The 17,476-nt window shown below is 40.5% G+C and overlaps 1 protein-coding gene across 4 annotated transcripts in view; it reads left to right on the forward strand.

Annotated features, from left to right (window-relative positions):
- The first annotated feature begins 1,286 nt into the window (after positions 1 to 1,286).
- The window catches only part of LOC139817287 (uncharacterized), a 388,078-nt gene continuing 371,888 nt past the window's right edge, over positions 1,287 to 17,476 (forward strand). For all 4 annotated transcript variants that reach the window (XM_071785253.1, XM_071785252.1, XM_071785254.1 and 1 more), the window contains exons 1-2: positions 1,287 to 3,896; positions 5,658 to 5,697. The gene's annotated coding sequence lies outside the window, so the exon portion shown is untranslated. The remainder of the gene's footprint in view (positions 3,897 to 5,657; positions 5,698 to 17,476) is intronic.

Here is a 17,476-nt window from a genome sequence, read left to right on the forward strand (position 1 = left end):
AAATTAATTAATTTCTGTTTTAGGAATCATAACAAACTATTTAAAAAATTCTTCTTTGTAAATTGAATCCTTTTAACCATTTTTGTCTTATTGGATAATCGATAAAGTACCTACATGCAGAGAAGGCCCTTTACAGATGTGCAAAGCCACGCGTTTTTAGTTCGAATTTCATGAGGGGAGCATCGAAAAGTCGTTTGCATATGTGCAAAGCTGCGTACGGCGATGCTGGAATCGTCTGTTTTACCGACAAAATGTAATTTTCACGTACGTGCTATTTTTTTTATTGGTTATATAAAATTATAAATCATTTTCGAGGATTAAAATATACACGCAAATGGAGAAGAAACGAATCACCTTTACGTTGAGAAAGAAAAGAATTATAAAAGTATGAAATTTTTTTTTTTTTCAACGTTGACTTGTCTCTTCTCCGTTTGCGTGTATATGTATTTTAATCCTGGAAAAGGATTTATAATTTTATAGAACTAATAAAAAATGGTACGTACGCGAAAATTAGGTTCTGCCAGTATAACTCCAGCATCTAATTTTCTATAATTAAAGATTAAAGCAGGGCACACACACTTTTCGTAGAACGTAACAGTAAGGTTTCGACCAATCGTGTTGCTCGATTCTTACGTCTACGGTTACAGACGGCCGAATCGAGCAACGCGATTGGTCGAAACCTTACTATTACGTTCTACGAAAAGTGTTTGTGCCCTGCTTAACGCGAATCGGTACCCTCTAGAAGTATCCAAGGGCTCGAAAATTTAAAGCAACCGAAACGCAGCTAGTATCAATCAAATGGATGTTACTTTATCAATGGATAAATACATTATATTTCATGCGCGTGTTTTAACATCTTCTCGCAAGAATCGTAAAACTCCATTAGGCCGGTTCTACAATAATCAGTTGTATGTCGGAACCTAGCCGGATGGTCCAATGAGGAAAATTGGTTTTCGAAAAAGAAATTCTCTCATTGGACCATCGGTTGCGTTCCGACATCTAACTACTACATACGACTGATTGTAGAACCAGCCTTAAAGTTTTATCAATTTGCAGATTATTATTCCGCTATTCGAATTCAAACTACGCCGATACGTGTATGTTTGAAAGCAATAATGAAAGAGCGATAAAAGAAAGGTTCTCGTATAGCAAGTATGATGCATCGACGACGACATAATTCGCATATTCGCATTTTGTTACGATAACAATCATTATAACCCAGATAGAACAACAAGCACACAATAAAGTCGAAATGATGTTAAAATGACAGCAAAACGATGATTTTTGGTCATTATTTTATCATCATTTTACCATCATTTTGACGTCATTTTAACTTTACTGTGACTTTCTGTTCTATCTGAGAAATGTCACCTGGACATCTTTTCGGTGAATCGCGAATATACATTGCGAAACAAAAGGCACGCTTGCGTAGAGACGCTTTAAATTAAATGTATCTGAACACGTTTTATGCAATACAGAACTTTTCGGAATAAATTTCGATCGGAATGATTCAGTTATTTCCTATGATTTCTATTGTGAATTCCGATCGGAATCCATTCTAAAAAGTAAGAAAAGTTCCATAATATGATCGCCCATGATATCGGAGCGAAGCGTAATTCGCCCGTTCGCCATGTTGGCGTGACGCGGGGAAGCGTCCAATCGGCGTCGCGAATGAATTCGAATCTCGCGGCAGCATTCACGCACTAGTCGCACAGTCAGCGGCCGGTTCGCGCGCGTCCGCTCGTAGAATCCGCAGGAATCCGTGAGAATCCGCGGTTGTCCGCGGTAATCGTCGATCGCCCCGGCCTCGGCTGCGTTGTCGGCAACGATATCTAACGTTCGTGAGTATCCATAAACGCGCGCAGCATCCCGGAGTTGCGATTTCGACGGCCGTTACTTTCGTTGACGAACGGGTCGATTTGAGGCGAAGGCAGCCATTTCGGATTTCCACGTCTTCTATCTCGTAAAGCTTTTCTGCCTCATTAACGCATTTAATTGAAATTGTGGAACGTATAAGCTAGCAAAAAGACTTGTCAGACATATTTCGAGATTTCGAGACATATATATATATATACATATATATATATATACATATATATGTAATAAATAATTTAATATATATTGAATATAAATATTGACATAATATATGCATATATAGTAATATAATATTAAATCTAAATAAAAGTATAATCTACATCAACATATATATGGATGCTGAAAGAAAGTTTCGACATTTTTGCGCGCGAGAAGCTTCCGCTTCCCCTGACGAGAGTCTACGCTTTTGCCTCTCTCTTCCCCCTGGCGTCCCATATAGGGACTTTCTGCCTTTCCGAAAGATGGCGGCACGACTCCCGTGCTATCGCGTCCCGAACGCGCTCGATAGTGCGGTCTAGGTACTTCGCGCATAGGAGCCCGTGATCGCGGAGATATACCTCATGGTGGAACGTGGATGCTGTGCGCGGTGGTCCGTGTCTCGTACACGCGCGAGTACGCACGGCAATACGCGGACAGCCGTGTGGTGTCCGTCGACGACGCCGACGACGATCGACGACGACGTGTGCGCGGAGTGTCCGCGACGTTACGCGCGGCTCTCTCGTTGTACGGCGTAAAACGGTTTCCCGCGAGTGACAGCCGTTCGTTTCGGCGAGACGACGTATACGACGACGATGCGGCATCAGCGGTCCGCTGACAGCAGCAGCGGCCCGTGCAACTCGTGTCGCGCCGTGCGCGCCGACGGTCGCGACGCGCGACCGGCCAGTCCGAGTCCGCTGGAACGGTCGACCGCGACGGGTTGATAAACAAATCTCGGGTGGAGGTGGGACTACGTCGCGAGGAGCGACGAGCGACGAGGGAAAGGCGCGCGACTCGCGAGAGGACTGACATCGTTGCCGGGAGGGGTGACAGCGTGGCGAGGATCAAGTGAGAAACGCCAGTGTTCTTCGCGGCGACGCCGACGCCGACGCGGTGAGAGTGAAAATTCAAACGGCGATCGCTGGACCGAAGGAAAGAGAGTGCATGGACAGGAAGGATATAGAGAAAACGAAAGAAAAGATACGCGCCGATCGCGTTTTCGGATGTCTCGCGTCGCGTGTGTGTGGTGACGACTGGTGAGTGTGTGCGCGAAACGTGCGGTCGAAACGAACTCGGAATCGGAGCGCGCCTTTTCGATAACTGCGTCGCGTGACGCGCAACGGACTCTCCGGCCGTGACGTTGCGCGGGTGTTTCGCGAGCGTGCACGCGCGCACGTACGAGTGTCCGAGTGACGGTACGTGGTTCAGTAGCACCCGCGAGCCCGTTCGCCTCCGGGTCGACCGGTCGTTTTTCGTTCGACAACGCGATCTCTCGTCGGCGATCCCGCTCGTGGAATCGCTCGCGCGCGCGCGCGCGCACGTGACCGCTTCGTGCCGTGCGGAGCGTGGAACTTTGACGCGGCGCCGCCGGCCCTTTAAATCGCCCGGGGCGTGCCCCCCCACTACGACGCGCGCGTGTAACGGTGCCCCGGAGCCCCCTCCGGCCATTTAAATCCCACGAGGTCGGTCGGCTGATCCCACCGGCGGCCGGCGTACCGGTTTTCGGAGCGTTTAAAGGGCCCCGGGAAGCGCTCCGGCGCGGCGTTCCTTTCGCTTTCGATGCCGCCGTCGCCGTTTGACGCGCGCGAGATCGCAAACTCCCCGCGCGGAGATTCACGACGCGACGCTTGACCGTGTTTTGGCAACGATCACCGAGGCCGACCTCCCTCCAGTCACCATTGCTTTTGCTCTTCGGCCGCAGCCTCGGGAACCGAAGAATTATGTAACGCTCGCCGAGAGAAGCCGCCGACCACTGAACTCGCCCGCGCCCGGCTCGGAATGCGGGATTTCTCCTTCGCAGTTTTCGGCGAGACGTGTTTGGCTTCGTGAGTATCCAAAACCTTTGTTACACCCTCCCCTGGCCGTCGCCGGCGTCGGCGCGGGGTCGCCGCGCCGCGCCGGTCGCCGGGATCCCGTCTCATTCTGTGCGAAATTAATCCTCGGATACCGAGAGCGCGTCCGCGCGCTCGTTTTTGCGCCACTGTTTGCACCACTGTTTGCACGGGATGTTTTGCATGACGAATATTTATTACCTTCGTCGTATCAAAAGCGCGTTTTTTAATTTATGACAATAATAAAATTGGATCAAAATTTATGAAAGTTGCAGAATTCATTGTTAATGTTTTCGAGTATCTAGAGAAATAAAATTTGATGTAAAATATTCTCTTAATACTCCACTATTTGCGCTTGGTATCGAGAATTACTTTCGCTTCGAGATGACCGGATAGAATAAATTGTTTTATTAATAATTAAATGATATTAATCAGTAAATGATCGAATATAAGATTCGTATTCGAATACAATTTTTCTAATGAAGAAAATAGAGCACGTTTTTTGGGGAAGAAACAATTTGAAATATTTTAGTTTTAAGTATGATTTATCCAACGTATCGATGCTATTTTAACGAGGATTGTAATTTCCGCTACTAAGAATTCGAGCGTTTCAAACGTGCATCAACGCATCTGCATATGCCGCGTGTCACGCCAAGATTTGCATAAACTCAATGCATATGTATATGTTATATGAAAGTGTGAAGTAAGTATGACACGCGCGTCGCTGAAGATATATTAAAATATTAAGATTCAATCGATAGCTCATTTTCTCGGGTAAGGCGTCATAAAGCGACTTTTAACGAGTCGATTGTCGACACGACGATGCGCGCACAGCTGACGTTGCTTTTGACTAACGAAATTCCGGTAAAACGAGCGAAATTCTATAGCGGACGCGTCTTCGAGCGCGCACGTGGAGACGAGTTTCAGAGGAGGCGTATATACATGTTCGCCGCGAATATCGAATAATCGCCGTGTGTGATAATCGATACCCTCGCTCTTGTTGTCGACGCTTTGCCTTGAGCGTAACGAGGAGAAAAACCGAAAAGTTAATGCCTCGCGTGCACTTTGACGCTATATCGTTCAAGGAAAATACGATAAAAAACTAGGATGCGTATGAGTAAAAGTCTATATTAATTTAATGGTAACTGCTTACGTTCGCGAACGACTCCTTCCTTCCATTGCATACAATTACGTACTTTTCCTTGTTCGTATTATGCAAATATTAAGTATATGCGAATTATAAATATTAACTATTTTCGATAACTTATCTTTTTTTTTTTAAATTAAGATATGTGAATAGAAAGGGATCTAGCTCTTACTATCCTGCTCTATAGCTTTATAAACACATATAAATCTTAATCTTATTCTTACTGTTATCAAATTAAATTGTATCTTTCTTCTGCTTTTTTAAAATGTTTTTTTTTTTATGTAAGTACATTGTATTACTCAGATTCGTGAGTTTAGTAGGTATAAATGAAATTTAGACCTCTTCTAAGCTAGCACGGTTAGCTCTTATTCGCACGGTCGCAGTATTATTTGCACAATTTTTCGCGGATTAATTATGCGAATTAGTTAACACGGAAATATCCAGCCGCTTGCGGCGCCGGCGGCCGCGATTGTTTCTTACATTTTAAAATCAGATATTTGTTAAAATGACGTTTTAAAAACGGGCAATAATTATTTACTTCGATAATTATTTACTATCGATTATCTTGGACGTATAGCTTTAATATAAAAATATTTCTTTTGTTACAGATCAACGCAGAATTACAACTCCGCTGTTGCGCATCGGCCGGTGAGTTATTTTTTGAGTAGAAGGGATGAATATATTAAATTTATTTGTATGGTACAAATTAGTACAAATTCAGTCTTTCAAATTTCTGTATTTAATTTTTTTTCTTTTTTTTTCTTGTGGTCTTGCTAGCTTAATGCTAAGGTAGCACCGCCACGATTTTCTCCGAAATGGCACGGGATACAAAATTATTATTAGTGATACAAATTAGTACAAAATGGGTATTAAATATTCTGATAGGTTCGGTTTGATTCTGCCGATTTGGTCCTGCTAGCTTAGAAGAGGTGAAATTTAGGCCGCATGAGTCATCCTTGCGCGAAAGTATTTTCGAATTATTTATCTCAATTCAGGAACATATCCTGAATGTATTATTAATAATTCTTGAATATGACGATAAGTATATACTCATATATTCATATATTCATATACTGTATATACCTTTTTTTTAAATAAGAAAGTTTCGTCAAATATGTAGGAAATTTATTTTACGTATTTCATCACTCTCCCATTACATTTTTTTGGTGGCTAATGGTCACGTAATTTTTCATTCATAATATTCCTGTTACATTCCGCAATTATGATTGATTAGTTTATCAAAGAAATACTTAACATATTGGATAAATAATTGCCAATTATATGCCTCGATAATTTCATCTTAGGTCATTTTCGTCGCAAACCGCTCGACCGACACGATTAAGAATCGCCGATAACTTATATAGACCGCGTTTTTGCGATGTATTTTTTTTATCTTATCTCCGAGCGCATGCTGCAATTATTGAACGAAGTCGCTTTAATGCCATAAATAAGAGCGGGTAAAAAGACGTCGATGTCGTCGCAGGCGCGCAATATCTCTTGTATCGTCGTTTTTAACTACGATCGCATTAAGATCCACGAGACCTCGCAGCTCGCGGAGATGCCAAATATGTTGTGCCTAATAGATTCCCGTTGCCAAGGAGTGCAGCCAGCTGCGAGGTATCAATTTTATTAATCTGACTTCTCCCTGAGCGAGAGCTCGATTTGCCTATTTTTCCTAGCGATAGTTAATTTTTAGAGTATAGTTAGACACTTAATTTTACCCGCAGATATTAATCGATAGATTATATAGTAAATTGCTCGTGGTATCGAACACATTATTGAACCTTCGACGATCGTTGTTCGGATATACGTTTGAGATATAATACCATCAATTGATCTTTGGGCATTCACGCAGGGAACTGATCCGTAAGTTATTACGTTGATATTTTCCCTCCGTGCTATTTATAGCTAGAGATATTTGTTTATATTTGTCCTATAAAATACGACGCGATGGTGAAAGCTCTATCGGCAGTCGACGCACGATGCATAGTCGTAATGAAAAGCCGTGTGCCATTAGTCCGCGTGTCGTGGCCGGAAATGGATGGCTGTTTTTTCCTTCCCTTTTTTTTTCCACGAAAATCGCGTGACATTGCCGCACCGCGAGCCGTCACGTGCACGCGCGGGCATTTCTGATATCGCCACCGACCGACTGCATGCAAAATGCCCGCCATTCTCGTTCTCTCGACGCGACGTGCCTTTCGCACGAACGAACCGAACGCCGTGAAATCCGATTGAACGCGTGCGACGTGTAATGTATCATCTTTCCGTTACGTTCTTGCCTGAAATTTGTGTTCTACACGTATCTTTAGATATATTGATTCAGTCTTCTGGGCGGACATATATCACGCGGGTGAGAAGTGAATCACGAGTAGAGAAGTGAATCTTGTTTAAATAATTTCTGAGACGTGTGTTTGGCGAAAGGAAATTGATAGCGCGTTAAGACGTTAGATTACGTCGTGCGATGCAATATCAGCGAGAAATCAATTCTTCTCTCAAGCTTCTAGTCTTACTTGAAACTTGGAACAAACAACTATTTCTCGAATCGCAGCCGTAAAACCGTTGCTCTTGTCATTCTATTACGCGTGTCATAGATTTTCACAAACGGAGGGTGAACCGTAATTTCAAGTTTTGTCCTTGGCTCTTCTTCTCTCTCTCTTGCTCTCTTTCTCTCCACTAATCTTAACCGAAAACGTCGAGCTCGCCAACTCGCGCGGGCAGAAAATCGAAGTATCGACGCAGTCCAAGCTGGCCATGGCAGCGCGGCGTGTAATTACTCCGGTTGGTTTTTTAACGGTGCGGACGTGCGGCGCGCACGTTCGCTTTTTATTCGCGAAAAACTCGGAAAAAGAATTCTTCGCGCATCCAACCGCTGCTTTCCCGCGCGTCTCGGCCCTTTCACTTGCGAACTCATCAATCTCGCCGGTTGCTCTTCCGACACGCGGCCACGATCCCTCATTTTCAATCGTCTCTTATTCCCTTTCTTCTTCGGCTACTTCGCGTTATGTAAGCTGGCATTATCATATCTCACATATGTCGCGCCATATCTCCACAGAAAATTCATTGACACTTGTCGGTAAACACAATAATTTTTTATGTACTTCACGTACAATGTACGCGTTTTAAACTATAAAATATTGAGGCGCAATAATTTTGTCGCAATTTTTCTAGTATATTATTTAGCACAGACCATGCACAGTATAAATTTCCTGTATTCTCGTATATAATTTTTTAAATCTTAATATGTATGAATACACTTTTTAATTTGAGACAATTTGAGTGCATTTTTTAACAATGAGTTGGCCTAATAAATTAAAAATTGTAGGGGAAAAAAACAGATAAATACATACATACATACATACATTACAAATACATACATTTCTTTTTAAAAATAGTTCTATCATAATCAATTTAAATGTTAATCAAAATTCACATGGTTTTATGCAGCGTTTTATAAATATTTTGAAGGATAGAATGATTCACAGAGAAATGTTGGATTTCGATGAAATCTCATGTTTGCTATATAATATGTGCGTGCAAATTCTGCTCAACGTTTTGCTATTACGTCATGTGGTTTCCACCGAGTGCACGTGCCGTGCGCATATATACCGGGGTTAATAACGTTACTGACTTCACGAGCCGTCGTAGTTAAATATTTTTGTTCATTGACCACTAACGGCAGACGTTAATGTTGGTTCCGATATTATTTGCGAGATTTACAGATTTCCTGTTTTTCGTCACAATTATCCTATCTTGTAATACAATATTTTAGTTATTTATTAATATAATTATAATGATATGCTTTAATATAAATATATTAATAAGTACATTTATATACACTTAAATTTTTCAAAATACAGCTCGCTTACGGTTGTTATTTAATTTCGACATACGTAAGATTGTGGGTTCTAATAACGTGGTGCACACCTGTGTATCGTATTTTTATGCGTATCGATCGGGCTATGAGCTGTTAACTCGCAATTAATGCCTATACTGTAGAATTTTCGGCATTCTCCGGGAGACTTTAATTTTGCGGTGACGGTGTTCGCATCATATTTCGCTCCATGCATGATTAACTTTTCACGCGGGTACATATTTATACTTTCACGCATGTACGCACACGTATAAACTTATTTTCAGATTATATATTATATTAGATTGAAAATTTATACTTTTAGATTTTTATATAAGCCGACATGCGTGGAGAGGCTAAAACGACTTTCTGATATCTTAAATCGTTTTGTAAACATACGTTCACTCATTACACTTTTGTTGTCGAATCTATAAATTTCTTTATCTTGCGTCTAACAAATAAACGATAGCGCATATAGCATAACATAGCAGCAGCATATAAATATACAGCATTGTTGTGTGCGTCCTCGAGAAATTACATTAATATTGCACACCGCGCTGCGCATTTAGGATTTTATCGGATGCTATATTTATTAACCGGCCGCCACGCGCGCCTGTTCCTTCCATGAGGTAATTGGATGTCTATACCTCCGAAAAACTTCGCGGTCTATTCGTAAATCGATATATTTCGCGTCTGTGACAGGTGCCGGCTCGTCTGTGTAAATTTGTCATGTCCGTGAGTCCAAAGCTCCAAAAATAAGCTCCCTCGCTACTGTCGGTAGTACAGCTAACCTCCGTTTATATCGTAACCCTTTGACTCGATCCTATCGCGTTTCTTTAATTAGAGCACCCCTAGCGAGATCAAAGTGCATAATTAATATCTGATTACTCAGGTATTTTTTATACAACGTCAATATAGATATTACTATTTTTCTATTCGAATTGTGTGTTCAACATTTGTCATTGGAACTAATCTTATTATTTTAACTTTATTGTTATGGTTTCCTATAAAATAATTATAAGTTTTGAGTGAAAGTTTTGTGAAAATATATAATTGACGTAAAGAACGTATATAATTTATTTAAACAGAATATTTTACGACAAAGCATTTTCTTTCAACAATTGCTATTCAAGTGTATAAGACAGTTGTCGCATAGTCGTTCAAACGAGAGATAACTCTAACATTAACATCTAGTAAAAATTAACGACGCGAGATAAGTTATCATTGTATTTGTATTTCTTAGTCACTTTCAGTATCGTCTACTTTCCTCAGTTTAATAATGCTTTTATCCTGAAAATATTGACATAGCTATAATTAAGATAATAATTATGATAGTTCTTTTACGGGGTACATTTGGAGTGACGTAAGAGACCTTATCGGCCGCTTTCTGGTCAGCAAATTTTTCATGTCCTTACGATATTAGGTCAACTATTTGTAAAATCTGCTGTCGGCTAGATCCCGAGTTTCCGGTCTGCGCAGGCGATTTGAATAAAGGACCCTGACCGCAGAATACTAACTATATCGCGTGTGCAAATCCCGAGAGCGGGAGGAAACGTTACAAGTATGATTGCGTTCGTTGGCGAGTTCGTATTTGCCGCGAACCTACGCAAATGCATACGCAAACGTTCCGTAATTTCAGGTCAGTTATCGTTTTCACCAGTTCCAATTTAATTACAATGGAAGGTTCCGTTACAAAACGGAATATATACCATCGTTAACATACGACGGTTGCTCGTACACAAATACGATCGTCAGTATAACGGAGTGACGTACGGCATTCATGCACAAAATGTAGCTCGTCGTCTTTTTAAAATTGAAATTCGTTTCAATGAACGACGACAATAACGTATACATAAATGATATTATATAATATTAATGGAATTATGCGCCAACATGTAATATTCCCGTACGCTTGTGTCATTTTTAAATTAAAATCCGCTTTACTAAATATTAATAATGAGTATAATAATATTAATAAAGAGTATAAATAATATTACGCGATATTAATGTATTATCGGTAATGTGCGTATCCACGTGCACGATAGCGGATAAAAACCAGATTAACTTGCTGGCTTTTCATCGTTACGCCGGTGAACGTATGCCGTTTCACGCACCGCTACGTTATGCCCGTATACTGACCGTAGTAGTACAACGTTAAAATCAGTTATTATCGGCGAGTAAACGTGGCGGCAACATTTAACGCTTAATTATTTTACCGCGGTGCGCAATGTGGCGTGTCAATACGAAAATGTGCCCGTCGTTTATATATATATATATATATATATATATATATATATATGACGGGACATTTATATATATATATATATTAATATATTAACATATATTATATATATATATAAATATATATAAAATATATGTATATGTATATATATAGGTTTCATACAACGTAAAAAGACTTCAAAGCATAGCGTGAAAGCGCGATGGAAATTTTAAAGTCGACGTCACATTTCGCATAACTCTGCAGGCATCGACATTACGTCTTGTACGTGCTCGATACACATTTTCTATTTAGTCTGCAAAATGCCAGGAGCAAATTCGACATGCAAATATCGTCCGACAAGATATTATCGATTTCCTTTCTAATCTTGATTCTCTGCACTCTCGATTGTCGAAGAAATTATCTTCCGTGCAATCTACAATCAAGTTGCGTATATCCGACGACACACACGCAACATATATGAAATTACGAATAAAATTCTCATATACGAAATTAGTGTTATCTTTCTTTTTTAATTGTTTATTTTCGGTTTAGTTCACAAAACAGCAGACGTCGAGTCGCACGCACGCACGCAGGAAGCGATGTGTGTCACGCGGCAGATTCACGCTCTGACGGCGACACGGACGCGAAGTAATTGCAATTAAAATTTGTTTCGCGAAATTGTTTAGCCGCGCCCACGTCGCGCGCGCGGGCGGCGAGAACTTTTATCCCACGCTTGTTTCGCCTTTATCTTAATCCCCCGGCGAATCGAAAGTTGCCATTAGGACCTCCGATTTTCCCCCCTTTTTTCTCTCTCGATTGTAATTAACGATTCGCGTCCAATAACAACGGATCACGCGCTGTCGTGATCGAACGGATTACCGTAAATCGAAACTGTCGAGATGTTGCTTTCGATACATCAAATATAAATGCAATTTTTCTCTATTCATGGGTAACGCGTAACGCAACTTTCATATCTTTGGAAATTTGTTATTGATTTATGGGGCGTTAAATTATTGCGTAATATAAATCAATCATTCTTTTACTTACGAAACATATCGAGAATAGTTGCTTTAATATTACTTGGTACCTAAGATGACTTCAATTATATTTTTCGTTTACACTTTATTGTACATTGGGTTATAATTTAGAAAGGCGAATCATAAGGCTACAATCCAATTGAGACAATTGGATCTAAATTGCTTTAGCGAAATAAAATTATAATACGACACAGCCGCATATATTACCGCGTAAATATACTTTCTTTCCACGTGCGGAATACACGATATAGATATTTAAACGCTAGCTGTTGCATTAAATACGAAGATCTATTCTCTCCCGAGTCCGAGTCCGATTTGCAGCAGCTTTCCATGGTCTCTAAAAATCATCGCATATGCATTATGACTGATACTTAAATGTGTGTGACGTGTGTAAAGCAAATTCGGGTTTCGGGATGATTATCGGTAATATTTCCGGTACACCCGGCTGTTAATAATGCTTCTATTATTAATGAACGAACTCGCGCACGAGCGCGGTGTTAACGGTCTACCAGGCGCGGGGGACAATATCGTCACGATGCCCGTAATGCACCGTATGGGACAGGTGACGTGTAATTGTAAACTCGATCAAAAAGGCCGCGACTGCCAATGCGATCGGCCAATGCCGCATGTGCACCGGCCGCGTTCGCCGTGTCATATATGTATATGCGCTCGTACTATATCTCCCCCGCCCGTCACGCGCAGGGATCATTCGGCGAGTTTTCGAAATATTCGAAATCATTAAAAACGCTGTTGACAGAGGGACCCGCCTCGATTTCGGATTTATATCTCGACGCTCGAGTTCGACGTCCGAAATATCTCGCGTAATAGCCGCCGAAATACGAGCAACGCGATTTGCATTTTAACGTGTATAGAAATAAGCTCGCGCCGCATGCAAATCCAGGTTTTTGTTGCCAATTTATTAATACGCGCAGATTCCAGGTTCGTTTCGGCGAGAGATGAATTTTTTGCGTTTTTTTTTTAAACTGGCACATTTTGAATGACTTCAGGAAGGAGAGCGAAACGCATTCGACGCGCGTGTGAACGTATAACGTTATCGGGAGAATAAACATTTCCTTACTTAATACGAAGATAGAACCATCTCTATGACAATATGACCGATAATCTTCGCGCTTTTACACGGCACATGGATACTCACATGTTAATGGTATCTCAAGGATATCGAACCAGTTCTATGACCTACCACTACAACGTCTATAAAACTGCTGCACTCACTTTCGTGCGAACAGAAACTTTCTCAGGGACGTAATACCGATGGCGTGTGTCTAATGAGTCGCAATTAGTCTGCGAATAATATCGCTTATTAATACTGCACGATGAATAGAATGCCATGAACATCGAGAAACATTTTACTATTTTATATAACGATATCTCCGTGTTAGAAATTAAAATCTGCATTGTTATACATTATTAAATCTTCATTTACAGGCTTTAATTTTATTCCCGAAGTGAAACGTTACGTATTAAATATTCTTTCGTTATGTTAAAACGGTTAAAATATAGTCGTTCGATTATTTTATATCGCGTTTTAATTAATTCGGATCGCCTCGCTGTATCTCTTTTTTTATATCACGTGCGATATTTCTGGCGTGTAACGCGACGAATTTGCGGAACGAGAAGAATAACGTATTAAAATATCTTTTACCCAGCAACGAGCTTGCGCACGGGGCGTCATAACCCGAAACGTAAAGAACGATACGAGCGATGGCGGACCATCGCGAGCGACAAGATTTATAAGGCTCTCGCCGGGCCGCCATAAAGCTTGAGAATTCTATTTATTTCGCGCACGCGGGGCCAAATGTGGGCCGGACGCGCGATGAGATAAATTTACGGTCCTTTTTAGGCATCAAATCTGGCGGGTCGACGAAGTTTGGCTTGCAGCCAGCGGAGGCCTCGGCCACTGCGAGAGCCGAGATACACCAACACGCGAACGTAGCATTATGAGGATATTTAATTTGTGCTTCGCGCCGTTATATTTCACTCGGCGTTGATGGAATGGCTTGTTCTCTCACGATTCCCCGTTTCTGCGTGGCCTAGACGTGATTTACCGTGATCTCTATCAAGCCGGCTTCAAAATACGCGTTGATTCCATTTTTTTACCTTCCATCCCCCTTTTCTGTCCCCTCTTCTTCTACCTTCTGTCTGTTACCTTCTTTTGGCTCTCTCTCGGAACAATCCTATTTTCATCTTCACGTGTCTGCGTCCTATCCTGTGTTACACATTGTGATTCATTTTTCATTCGGCAGCGAGAGGATTAGCATCGTACGTCATCGCGAATGGAGGAGATCAATTTACGTTCGTTTATAATTTAGAATATTTTTTTTTATACATTTCAGGAATTTTCACGCTTTGATAGATTACGGAGAAAAATGGCGTACTAAATTTTCGTCGCTGTATCTGTAGTTGGACAAAGGTAGAACTCGCTTTCGGCGAGTGTCCCGTGAAATTGCGGGGCTTTTTAGCAGCGTGGTATATAATTAACGTTTCCAGCAGGATGATGTTGAAAATCTGCGATGTTAAGAATTCCACTACGAATGAATGTTTAACGGCGAGCGGACGGTTGCGTTTACCTCCGCGATTATCCGTGATAATAATTAACGACGCGTATTTTAATAAATCGTTATTATTGTTATTGCGAGTGCAGTCGCGATAATCAAGGGAAATCATTACGGAATGCAATCCGGTTATAATAATAAAAGCGCGTATAATAATGACGGGAATAATAAAATAGGACACGAAACACATAAATGCCCATTATTTTTGTTTAAATTCGTGTCTGAAGATGAACAAGTGATATATCTTTTCATATCTTACAAGTTATATTTGTATCTTTTGATATAAATACCTTAAATATAAATAATAAATAATTCAAAATATGATAATTTCTTTTATTTTATAGTTAAACTTTTCTTAACGTAGCGAACAATATTTGGAAATTATACGAAAAAATATTAAGTGATATTAATTTAAACGGAAAGTCTTGAAATGATATTTAATTAGAAATGTATGTGTACGATCTCTCTTTGAGACTTTTTGACATATTTCTTTTTTATTTCTTTCAAATATGTTTTAAATTTTACTAATTAATTTATAGTCTATATAGATAAAAAAACATGTGTTTGTCCAAGTATTCAAAGGCTTGTAAATTACAATTAAATATTCCCAGTAAACTTATATTTTAGCTTAACGGTTAATCAGATCCATTTTTAACCTGCACCTGGTAGTATATACGTGTAACGTAGCCCTGTCGTTTATAGACGACTCGAAAATACGTAAAATGGGCGGTGTGGCTATTCGATTGCATTCAGAGAGAATGGCGTGTCGCGGATTTAAAGCGCGGCGTATTAAAATTTCACGCCACCAACGTGTCGGGGACGACTACTAATTTCGCGACGGTGCAGAGCGGGCGGCGCGCGGGATTCATTAGTACCAGTAATTTCATTCCGTACTGTAATCCGCGCCTGATTCACCCCGCGCGTACGTACGTATGCGCTATGCGCGCGCCATTATTCTGTTACATAGCTTTGTAAAGATCTCTGCGTCATTCCCACGGGCAAACGGGTAGAGATATATATGTATGTATGCACGGCCGGGGTCGCCCCTCCCTAAACAAGCGCCTCTTATTTTCTGCTCTTGTGCAAGATTATTATTCCGCGGCGATGCAGTGCACAGGCACACGCACGCATACATACCTACGGTTAAATAGCCATTGTTGTGTACCGTCGAAAGGTCGATCGATCGAGAGACATGGCGCTTTCATCTTGTAATAATGATGGACCGCGAGCGCCTCTTTATGCGCTATCCTTCATTACGACACGATTGACTGCTCTTTCTCGACTGTATTTTATCTCTCGTTGGAACACTCTTACCTTCCTATCTCGCAGATGTCTAACTGATTTCGTAAAATAACTGATACGTTCCGTACGTATGAAGACCTTATCGGTTCCGATCGGTTTAAAGATTCATATTTTTTTTTTTATCAATATCAATCTTGTCTCATGTTAGATATTTCGATCTTTAATCGATTTAAGAAGCTCTTGCAATTAATTTTCATTCTCAAAATTAGCCTATAATAATGACATTATGATTAACACGTATATTTTTATCCTGTTTATCGGTGCTTGTGTTTTTATACCAAATCTTCAGCAATATTTGCCGCCTTCTAAATAAACGCGAGAACTATGAATAAGCAATGTCGTCGCTTTTGAACGGCGACCGTGAAAGTGTTTCAGCACAAAAGGAAGACGCGAAAACATCGAGGCCGAGAGTGATTCAATAAGGATAGCATGAGTGTGCATGAGTTACATGGAAGAGAGGCAGAACGTGAAAGTCTTGAAAGTTTTGAACGTAACGGCTGTTCGTAGTTGTTTCGCCCGTCAATTAGGCACGCTTCATTGATCGCGTTAATAAACCTGTTGTTGGGCGTCGCGTCGCTTATGTTTAGATGGACTAATGTTCCGCGTGGAAGCTATCAACAATTCAGACAACTGTATGATACTAATCTTTCGATCAATAGCTACTCATATTCGAACAAAGTAGTTTTATTTATTATAGTAGTTTTGCTGTATTATCAACCGATGGAAAGCGAATTAAATATAGATTAAAGCCAATTTTACTCGTTTTACCACACAGATATTTTTATAAATAATGACGGCGTATATAAAAAGAATATATGGAGTACATTAATATATAAATGAGATTATTTTTGTTCCGTGTTAATGGAAATAATTTATATTAATGAAAATAAAACTTCAATAAAAATAATCTGAAATGTCGAGAATAAAGAATGTCATCCGAGGACTAGATATACACAGATAACATGCTTACAATTAGAACAATAGTTTCTAATCATAAATTTCTAATCAAAATGTTATCTTTATGTTTTAAATATACGTAAGTAAATGTATGAAATAAAATTTATACACGAACGAAGCAATTAGTGACAAAATATTGGTTGGTTTTTTTTCGGTTTAACGTGAGCCACATAAAGGATATTTCTATTATAGGTACTTCTATCTTTTGCATATAAAAGAACCGTTCTGGCATTTCTTTTTTGCAAACGTCAGTGAAAGCGACAAACCTCGATTTCTGCGCCAACGTCGCTTAACAGTTCGCGAAAGATACAACCCAGCGGTGCTTTGGAGGCTTTCGCGTAATGACGTGGGTAATCTATGAAAGCAACGTCGCCACGCGTGAAAAAGTAGGACGGATCGAAATATCGATCACCGAAGAGCGATAATGACTGGCGATGGATTCGAAAGCGGAAGATGCCGGGCACAACCTTTTCAAACGACTCTCATT

The sequence above is a fragment of the Temnothorax longispinosus genome, chromosome 8 (assembly GCF_030848805.1).
Source record: "Temnothorax longispinosus isolate EJ_2023e chromosome 8, Tlon_JGU_v1, whole genome shotgun sequence".
Taxonomy (NCBI): Eukaryota; Metazoa; Arthropoda; class Insecta; order Hymenoptera; family Formicidae; genus Temnothorax; species Temnothorax longispinosus.